This window comes from Oncorhynchus mykiss, chromosome 16 (assembly GCF_013265735.2).
Source record: "Oncorhynchus mykiss isolate Arlee chromosome 16, USDA_OmykA_1.1, whole genome shotgun sequence".
Taxonomy (NCBI): Eukaryota; Metazoa; Chordata; class Actinopteri; order Salmoniformes; family Salmonidae; genus Oncorhynchus; species Oncorhynchus mykiss.
This window is the reverse complement of record NC_048580.1, coordinates 23,163,365-23,173,591: the sequence shown is the minus strand read 5'-3', so window position 1 is coordinate 23,173,591 and position 10,227 is coordinate 23,163,365. Positions and strand designations below refer to the sequence as shown.

The following is a 10,227-nucleotide window of genomic DNA, read 5'->3' as shown; positions in this document are numbered from 1 at the left end:
GCCCAATGCTTCCTCTGGAATCCATCTACTTTGGATTTGCCTCCCTATATCGCCATTGTATTAGTTGACTCTCCCTCAGCCGGTGAAATGGCCTCTCTCTCAGAAGCGCCTCTCTCGTTGGCTCTTCTTTGGTAGCTAACTCAGCCGTCAATCGGTAAGTCTCTGCTCTCTCTATGTTATATCTGCTGGATTTTTTTGTGTTCTCTGGGTTCCTGCCTGTGCTAGACAAGTTGGTGTTGTTCTCTGGCTTACTACTACTACTAATACTACTGCTACTACTGCTATGTCAACCGTGGTGGCTAGTTAGCTAGCTAGCAGGCTTAAATAACCAACTTTAGCTGGCTGGCTCACTTACAGCCTAAGATAACTGCATATACCAGTAACATGATTTGATAACTGCTTAGATGACTTTATGTATTTCCAAAACTTTGGTTTACTTTAGTGTAGCTGTAAGCTAAGTGTTGATAGCAACTGGCTGATTCATGCAGTGCTAATGTAATGTTAGCATGCTGTTAGGGCTAATGTTAGCAGGCTAGTTGGCTAGCAACATTGCAAGCTGATTTGTAACAAAAAATTCATAAAGTGTTTGCTTGTAAATTGGCATAAAATGTCATTGAAAGCAGTAGTCATGAGTGCAAACGATTTGGTTTAATTTGAAGTTATACATTTAAGTGTACATTAAGAAATAGGCTGGCTTGCTAAGTCCTCCATATTATGTCACACCTTGCATTTTTTTCCTGCCTTCTATGGAATTCTGATCAGTTTTATGTCATTTCTAGAAAAAACTGAAAAGTGAGGTGTGTCTTTTCATTGGGACTTTTGATGTGTGCATTAATGCAAATCCATTTGTTACATGTGCAGTTATATTTATGCTACCTACCCTTTAATCATTGAACCATGGGCAAAATGGGCATTTCCCCCATTATTGTAGGTGGTCCTGAGTACACCTTTTAGTGGGCTGCATATATATCATTGCAGTCTACACAGCAGCCCATAAGTGAAAGAATGACTGTTCTCCTAGCAACAGGATATTATGCTGGCAGCACGATCACTGATTTTTTAAATATATATATTTTTTTACAAGAGTCAAAATCAAATCAAATTTTATTTGTCACATACACATGGTTAGCAGATGTTAATGAGAGTAGCGAAATTCTTGCGCTTCTAGTTCCAACAGTGCTGGAATATCTAACCAGTAATTTAACAATTCCCCAACAACTACGTACCTAATACACACACATCTAAAGGGGTGAATGAGAATATGTACATGCAAGTATATGGATGAGCGATGTTCGAGCGGCATAGGCGAGGTGCAATAGATCAAATACAGTATATAAATGTGATATGAGTAATGTAAGATATTGTGTTCCCCTACAAAGACAGGCTTAACTTTGGGAATATCGCTTTTATTTTTGCACTATTATTTACAGCCAATTATTTACAGAAAAAATTAATGAATAATTTGATGTATTTTATACCAGCATTTCTTTTGAAAGTTTAACCAAATACTGGTATTTTGAAAGCTATTGTGTAGGCTATATTTAAATAAATGCCATTTTAATAAAATACAAATATACAGTATGTTGTTGGAATTACTCAATAGAGTCTGCACAACTTAAATGGGTGTTGGGGAATAATCCGAATTAGTTGGGTAACATAGATAAGATGTTTTATTTTCATTATATGCTTGTGAGTTACTTCTCATCAGAATGTCTATTTTTGTATAATACTGTTGGGGTAAGTCATGGGGTAAGTTACTTGGGCCGCAGAGAGGGGAGGGGTCAAGCTTGTCTTCATATGTCAACATATCTTTTAAATCAATTATCTCTTGGCTCCACAATGTCTGTGTGCCAGTCACTGTGTCTCTGTGATCTTGTCAAGGAGGGGTGTATTTGATATATGCCTGTTGATAGGTTTTGTTTTATGGTCCTGAGAGCGAGATAAGAACATAGTTTAGGAGACAAAGCTGAACGATAATTTATAGCCAATGCTGTCTGGCTATGTGTGTCTTTGCTATAAAGGATCTCAGTTGCAATGTGTAAGGACTCTCAGAGAATTAATTTGTAGACACTGAATTGATCTGAGAGTCACAGGGTTGTGATGGAGCTCATATAATTAAAGATGGATTATATGATAACTCTGACTTGTGTGTGGTTTGCTCTCATGATTTGGTAAATACAGGAAATTTCCACGACATTGGTCTCTTGTGCTAGGCAGCGGGTTTTATACAGAGTACTGATGACTCCTTACTCCACCCACTAAATTCACTGCATTGCAATAGACAGTATATGGGATACATATTGACTTGTAGAGAGAACTTTTCTACCTGTCTCAGCTAAAGTGGGGTGGGAAAGACTCAATAGGGTCTCTACTAACCAAATATGTGCAGTTTTTGAGGGGTACTTTGTTGCACGGCTTGCTGCTGGCTTTTCACTCCACCCCCTCCATAGCATATGATAGTGCCTGTGAACTTAAAGTCACACCGGACAGTTATAGCCAAATATATGCAATATATAGTTAGTAGCAGTAATTGCATTGCATTCAATCTTAAAATGTTGGATTCCTTAAGTCAGTGTGAAAGAGAATTAAAGGATACACGACTTCCACTTCCAATGCCTGGCATTACAGTATCTGGCAAAGCATGGACTTGTGATGGATGTGACAATAAACTCTGAATCTTCTCATCGGTGCCCACATTTTAGACAACAGTCAGGTGGTAGTAGCTGTGGTGTTTACGTGTGCTTATTCTGTAAAGCAGTCTTATTATAGGGCGACTCTCGCATACAATGGCATGCGAGAGTATGTTTTACATCAGCTGTCAGACAGGAAATGACTACGTGATCCATTTAAAACTCTCCAGAAAAATGCCTTTGCTGAGCGTGATAGATAATACATATGGACGTGTTGATTTATCTTTCAATCTTGTCGCTGTTATTGGTTTTGAAAACATGGTTGATAGGACTTTACAGTACACTGCTAACCTTGATAGAAAAGCAACACAGAGGCCTATAACTTGTAAACAATGTTCTCAGTTGCTCTTCTGAAAGCTCAATTAAACTGTACTGTTAGCCTTGTAGAGACCTTACTGAGTATTTCCCACCCCTTCAGCTGAGACAAGTATACAAGTTCTCTCTACAAGCCAATATGTATCCCATGTACAGTATATTACAGTGTATTGCATTGGGAGCTATAGAGGGGGTGGAGAATGAAGTGCTGCTCATTGTGAACAACACAGTGCCCCTCCAAAACGAACCATATTTGGCTAGTAGAGACCCTACTGAGTATTTTCCACCCCACTTTAGCTGAGACAGATTTTTTAAAAAGTTGTCTCTACAAGCCAATATATATCCCATGAACAGTCTATACCAGTGTATTGCATTTGGGGCTATGGAGGGTGCGGAGTGAAATGCCAGCAGCAGGACCTGTGACACAGTCCACCTCCAAACAAAACATATTTGAATCTTCTCATCGGTGCCCACATTTTAGAAAACAGTCAGGTTTTCCTGAGTATTTTCTACTTCACTTTAGCAGAGACGGGTATAAAAGTTATATTTTTACAAGCCAACATATACAGTGAGTACACCAAATATTAGGAAAAGCTTAATGTTTTGTATACTCAGTGTATATCCTGTGTACAGTCAATTACAGTGTATTGCATTTGGGGCTATAGAGGGGGGTGGAGAACGAATCGCTGATGGGTATCTACGACACAGTCCCCCTCCAAAACTGACTGTATTTGGTGAGTAGGGACCGTACAGAGTATATTCCACCCAACTTGAGCTGAGATAGGTAGAAAAATGTTCTCTCTACAGCCCAATCTTCTCAACATGCCTGTGTCAACATTGCATTTTTTTTTCAGAATTGGACTTAACAAATATTTTGTATTTGTTTTCATGAATTACTAATTGTATTTTCTTGTTGGCACAACAAAAGTGGCCATTGATTAAAATCAGTGGAGGCTGTGTTTAAGTATTTGATACCATTCCACTAATTTCACTCCAGCCATTACCACGAGCCCGTCCTCCCTAATTAAGATGCCACCAACCTCCTGTGATTCAAATTCAATATAGTTTGAATTTCTTATTCATATTGCAATGGTTTGAAATGCGGGCTTTTATTTTGAAGGTATCTTCATTACCATACGAAGTGACGCCATCATTTGTGTTGCTGGAAGAATACTAGTAGAGAAGGAAGGTAGTTAAGTACTTGGATGCGAGCAGAGAAGAGGAGGGTATTGGAGAAGGTCTCGACGTTTGCAACATTTTTTGGATGCCAACCGCTGTTAGATCTCATCAAAGAAGGTATCGACGTCACTACAGGTGCCTGCGGAGTTCTCGAATTTTCATCTTCCTCATAGATTCCAGGTATGCTAACGAAATGCCTTTACATCTTTAAATATTTTTTTTGGTCATACACAGTTCGGAGATCCACGCGTATAACGCGTATAATGGGCAGGGGCTTGCTCTGTCAGCCAACGCTAACATGAATTAGAAATCAATTGCTAACGTTAGCCAGTTAAACCAGAGATGATCCTCTCTGGCTAAACGCGGCTATTTTTGGAGTCCATGACAATTAACAAAGTCCGCTAAGTTTGGTTTAGTTATGATAGACAAGGAGATCAATGTGTCTTAAAAGGCTATGGCTTTACTGACTGCAGTTTTATTAATTTGTAGGTTAATGGCTAATTTATGTTAGTTAACAATACGTGTTATTCGGCGTTAGCTATTTAGCTACTCTAGCCAAGTCATTCTGGAAAAATACATGTAAATTATGCGTGTCAGTGTTTCCGTTTTTCGCTCACGACGAACAAGCGCGTGCTAGTATGTAAAAGTAGCATCCATAAAGGAGCTAGCTTGCTAGCCCTGTTAGCTAGCAAACTAGTGGTTCGGCTTGATTACGGTAAACCTGGTTGGATTGCTACTTTCTCCATCCTAATAATGATTTGCATAACTGTAGGTCCCTCTGCAATGTAAGTGGAGTTCCTTGAATGCTTTAGTTACCGTAACGTTAGATCTGGCATTTAGCCAAATAACTAATGTTGCGGATGGGGTATACTACGATCAGGGTTTTCTAAAGCTAGCCAGCTTCAGTTAGCTTCACATTCCGGCTCAGCAGGCTTCATACATACTACGACAGAGGCTATTGCTCGTCTGCCTGCCGCCACTTTTGGACTTCAATGCAGCCGTTTTTTCTTTCGATATCAATACATTTCTGGGGAACAATTTAAGCACCGTACTGTGATATGTTTTCAATTAAAATAGTAAGAATAAACAAATGGTTTCATAGGAAAGAGCCATTTCTCAAGCAAGAATTTTGCTAGGACTTCCTGGGAGTGGTCTCAGTGGGGAGGGGAAACCCAACCTGGACTCAGGGGTAGACAACATAGTAAATGTAAATCCAGGATACTCAATTACCATATGTTATGTATGAATTTGTGGATGTCCATCCAGTTCGTATGATATGTTAGGAATTGCAGTTCGTATGGTATGTTACAAATTGCAATGTACAGTGTTATACATTTCAATATGTTAAGAATTAGCTAAATGTATGATATGTTAAGAATTCCAATTTGTTGTGGCTAACATTATCTAGGCTAAGGGTTAGGAGATACACAAAAGTATGTGGACACCCCTTCAATTTAGTGGAAACGGCTATTTCAGCCATACAGGTATAAAATCAAGCGCGCGGCCATGCAATCTCCATAAACAAACATTTGGCAGTAGAATAGCCTTACTGACGAGCTCGGGCACCGTCATAGGATGCCACCTTTCCAACCAGTCAGTTTGTCAAATGTAAGTGCTGTTATTGTGAAGTGGAAACGTCTAGGAGCAACAGCTCTGCCACGACGTGGTAGGCCACACAAGTTCACAGAACTTGACTGCTAGGTGCTGAAGCGCGTAGTGTGTGTAAAAAAAAAAAAAAAAACGCAAGGCTATATACACTATAAGCAGTGTTGGCACAAGAACTGCTCCGTCGGGAGCGTAATGTCCGAGCAGCCGCACACACTCCTAAGATCACCATGCGCAATGCCAAGCGTCGGCTGAAGTGGTCAAGTTCGTCGCCGTTGGACTCTGGAGCAGTGGAAACGCGTTCTCTGGTGTGATGAATCACGCTTCACCATCTGGCAATCCGACGGATGATTCTGGGTTTGGCGGGTGCCACGAGAACCCTACCTGCCCAGATGCATAGTGCAAACTGTAAAGTTTGGTGCAGGAGAAATATTGTTCTGTGGCTGTTTTCATGGTTTGGGCCCCTTAGTTCCAGTGAAAGGGAAATATTAACGCTACAGAAAACAATTATATTCTAGATGATTCTTTGCTTCCAATTTTATGGCAAATGTTTGGGGAAGGCATTTTCCTGTTTCTGCATGACAACACCCCCGTGCACAAAACGAGGTACACACAGAAATGTTGAGATCGGTGTGGGAGAACTTGATTGGCCTGCACAGAGCCCTGACTTAAATCAACTCCATCGAATACCTTCGGGATGAATTGGAACACTGACTGCGACCCAGGCCTAATAGCCCAACCTCACTAATGCTCTTGTGGCTGAATGGAAGCAAGTCCCCACAGCAATGTTCCAACATTTAGTGGAAAGCCTTCCTAGAGAAGTGGAGGCTGTTAAAGCAGCAAAAGCGGGACCAGCTCCATATTAATTAATGCCCTTGATTTTGGAATGAGATGTTTGACAAGCAGGTGTCCACATACTTTTGGTCATGTAGGTTAAAGGGGAAGGGTTGGCTAACATGCTGTCGTCGCAAAGTAGCTTAAAAAGTAAGCTAGTAAGTAGCTGCTAAAGTTGTCCTTGATGAAATTCGAACACCCGTCCACCCTACTGTCGTTTGTACCTTATGCAACCAAACGTAACATATACAATTTGTGGGTCTCTGATTTACTATGTTACAGCTAGTCTGAGACCAGGCTGGGAAAACTAGCTTTTATTGGCAACTCTTTCTCAGTGGGTTAACTGCCTGTTCAGGGGCAGAACGACCGATTTTGTACCTTGTCAGCTCGGGGATTTGAACTTGCAACCTTTCAGTTACTAGTCCAATGCTCTAACCACTAGGCTACCCTGCCGCCTGTAATAAATAACAATTATTGGTCTATTAACTAATTTACTGGTTGGTGACGTCGCAAGGCAGGCCTAAACTCCATCCCACCAAAACTCTTCAAACAGCTCTTACAATAAAAGGGAATTTTCACAATTTTATTCCAACCTCATAGTGTGGAAATATATAAAAACACAGAAAAATCACGTTTTTGACTGCACTCATCCACATTTACTGAATTGGTTGAACAGTGTAGAAGAGAACTGCCCCTGATTGTTCTTTTCTTCCTCATTGGGAACAGAAAGAAATGCTGCTCAGGTGTTTTCCCACAATTATTTTATTAAGTCACACAAGTTTTTCTGTGCGTTTCAAATGCATGCTATCATTACTAGATGTGTTAGGTTACGTGATAGGTATTTTAACATGACTATTCTTCCCAATATAATGTTTGATTAATCAAATATTTGAAGGTTAATTAACTGCACCTGCTGATATGGCCTCGTTATTTTGGCTTGCTCCTCAAGAAATGCTGGCGGCCATGACAGACGCAAGGTGTGAGTTGGCTTGGGGGATGTGGTTTGATTTGGGGGTGTCCTTGCCACCACCAAGACACTCATCTGTGTCAAAGGTTCTAACAGTTGGTTCCCCCCCACTCAATCTTTTATTAATTTGTATTATGTCGGAGGAAAAACTGCTCAACTGACGACCGAAGTCAGACTGCAGCCCACCACAAGGAGTCTCTAGAGCAGGATGGGCCGGTTAAATCCCCCCCGGCCAAACCCGCCCCTAGTAGTAACAGATCTATGTAGAATAAACCACCCTTTACATAATATCATAGCAGTGTTCTGCTAATATAACAATGTGCACATTTAATCTTTCATTGTCATTCCCACCCAATACAGATACAGTGCTTATCAGCATTTTGTCTAGTGGTAAGGAGCAGAGGTTAAAGCCCCACAAAAATCCATGACTAACTTGTCTGGGGCCAAGTTAACCTCCACCTTTTTATGTAAGAAAGTCATTACCATCATGCTTTTAGGGAAATGGGCTCATTTTGTACCTCACTTTAAACTGCAAGTTTGACCAATTCCAGTCCCATTGCTTAGGTCTGGGGTCCTCTTTTATATAGGACTAAGAAGCTCAGTGCTGGTGAATATTTTTTTATTTTAATGTTCTTACCTCAAATGTATTAAAATTACCTCCAGAAATGGGGCCCAATAACATTGGTTTAAAGGATGTTAGGGGTATTTTAACTTTGGACAATGCATATAGTCTATGCATGGTCTATGATCATTAGCCCAACTAATGCAGCATAGTGGCTATAACAAATATACATGGGCTGAAGCATGGGGTTTGCCCATCTGCATTTACCCCATTGGACACAACACCCCTAAAGTCAGGACAGCGGAGTCCCCACCCATCTTCTGAAAAAGCCTGAAACCCTACCTCTTTGAAAATCACTGCTCGACAGGGACCTTGCAGATAATTAGGTGTGGGGTACAGAGATGAGGTAGTCATTCAAAAATCATGTTAAACACTATTGCACACAGTCTGTCCATGCAACGTATTATGTGACTTGTTAAGCAAATGTTTACTATTTAGGCTTGCCATAACAAAGGGGATGAATACTTATTGACTCAAGGCATTTCAGCTTTTCATTTTTGAAATTAATTTGTAAAAACAATTTCACATTGAGGTATTGTGTGTCGCCCAGTGACCCCCCCCCCCCAAAAAAAATGTATATCTAGATTTCATCCGTTTTTAAATACAGGCTGTAACAACAAAATTAGCAGCAAGTCATGGGGTGTGAACTTTCTGAAAGCACTGTAGCCATTTTAAGATGAATTGTTTGTCGCTCTTAGGGCTGACCAATATTTATTTTTTTAGTCTCGCAGTGGAAACGGACCATGGAGTTGGTGGACTCGCCCTTTTTAATTAATGGCCGCTTGCGCAGCTGAGTGGGAGCGCTTAATTATGTTGGGTGGAAATGTCCAACAGATCTCAACTCATTAAAAGGAGGTAATTGCCACCAGCCGACCTCGCTGCTTTCTCTCCCCCAGCTCCGTCTAATCCTGACATTGTGTGCAACCACAAATCAACGTCCACCAAATCTATTATTTTTCATCTGAACTATCTGTTGCGCTCGAGAGCGGGCAATCGGTTATTGTTTTGTAGTTTATTAACATGGAGCGTGGCTTGGAGCGCACACTTTAAACCTGTTATATCAATGGACAATTATCACGGCCCTACAGATCATCATGGGACAATTATGCCATCAAGATATGGTTAAAATGTAACGAAATTATATGTACGTATGAAGATAAACCTGGAAGTATGAAACGTAATTTATTTGTTAAATTGATAATCATGAGATCAAACTGATTATAGATTGAATAATTGATAACTGATCGATTTATTTGCGTTATCATGATTTTCATCTTTATGATCCTAAATGACTCAATCATCCTTCATATTGAGCTGAATTACTTAATTACATTAATAATGAATGATTGGACTTTTGTGATTTGGTGAATTTCATGTTATTCTGTTTCCTTTGTTATGCGGTACACAACTATCCAGGAAATAAACCAGTATTTATGCCTCGGTCTCCTTTGTCACCTGACTGTGACCTCCTTCACGATCGTCAGTCATCCTGTATGTCTGGCTACCCACACAGATTCCAAGAATCATTCAATGGTCCTTTGACCCAGATGATGACTGAAACCAAATACGGTGAAAGGGAATTGGAGAAGGAAGAGTTGTCTCCACTAGAAGGGAGGAAAGATGAGGATAAAGATGCAGGGGAAAGTCCTGGGAAGAATAAAAGCTCCAGGAGCTAAGCCTAAAGCATCGACGAAGTCTTCATCCTCAAGCAGCGCCAGGAGAACCAGGCAACGAACGAGCAGACGACCACCTGGTTATCTTAAGGTTTATGTGGTGGAGTTGCCCCCACCAAAGGACAAGGATCAAAGCAGTGAAACAAGCTCAACGCATTGATTTTATTAAAACACATAATGTGGGTCATATATATTTTATATATATATATAAAATATTATTTATATTAGAGAGAAATGCATGTTTAAAAATGTTCCCTAGTTGCTCTGGATTAGAGCTTCTGCTAAATGGCAAAATTGTAACTTGTACGACTTTAGTACATTTTTGACACAAATAATTGTTTG

At 40.3% G+C, this 10,227-nt stretch overlaps 1 protein-coding gene across 2 annotated transcripts in view; it reads left to right on the top strand.

Moving 5' to 3' along the window:
- The first annotated feature begins 4,167 nt into the window (after nucleotides 1-4,167).
- Nucleotides 4,168-10,227, top strand: part of LOC110491659 (carnitine O-palmitoyltransferase 1, liver isoform) — a 39,779-nt gene continuing 33,719 nt past the window's right edge. The window contains exon 1 of one of the 2 annotated variants that reach the window (XM_036946546.1): nucleotides 4,168-4,364. The gene's annotated coding sequence lies outside the window, so the exon portion shown is untranslated. The remainder of the gene's footprint in view (nucleotides 4,365-10,227) is intronic. The other variant, XM_021565276.2, reaches the window with a different exon arrangement.